The sequence below is a fragment of the Buceros rhinoceros genome, unplaced genomic scaffold (assembly GCF_000710305.1).
Source record: "Buceros rhinoceros silvestris isolate BGI_N320 unplaced genomic scaffold, ASM71030v1 scaffold32730, whole genome shotgun sequence".
Taxonomy (NCBI): Eukaryota; Metazoa; Chordata; class Aves; order Bucerotiformes; family Bucerotidae; genus Buceros; species Buceros rhinoceros.
In genome coordinates, this window is record NW_010389555.1 from 7,011 (window position 1) to 7,476 (window position 466).

The 466-nt window shown below is 56.0% G+C and overlaps 1 non-coding gene across 1 annotated transcript; it reads left to right on the plus strand.

Annotated features, from left to right (window-relative positions):
* Positions 1–173: 173 nt before the first annotated feature.
* TRNAE-CUC lies at positions 174–245 on the plus strand. The gene has a single exon. It is a non-coding gene; the product is annotated as a tRNA-Glu (tRNA).
* Positions 246–466: the final 221 nt, after the last annotated feature.

Below are 466 nucleotides of genomic sequence, written 5' to 3' on the forward strand. Positions count from 1 at the left end.
CCCCACCCTCCCTCTTTACGGTGGAATGGAATGGCCCTTCTTACACACTCCTGCCTACGAGACTTGGTACTGTCCGGAAGGGGAGGGACACAACGAATGAAAATGGGAGGTGGAGGGCCGTGTTCTTTTTGTCGCGCTCTCTTGAGAGAGGAGAGGAAAACTTGTAGCGTAGTTCCCTGGTGGTCTAGTGGTTAGGATTCGGCGCTCTCACCGCCGCGGCCCGGGTTCGATTCCCGGTCAGGGAAAATAACTTTTTTTTTCCCCTGTCCTGGTCCTCAGTCGTGTTCTTTGGGAGCCCATGACCCTCTCCCCTGCTTTTACTATTCAGGGAGCATCCAGGCCGGCCTCTGTGACAGCCGGAGGCGTCGGCGTTGACACCCAGCAGCGAGTTTTAAGACACGCTTGGCACTTGGAAGCGGTCATATGTGAAGTGAGCATGCAAAGCCTCAGCGCCTTGTGCAGGAAC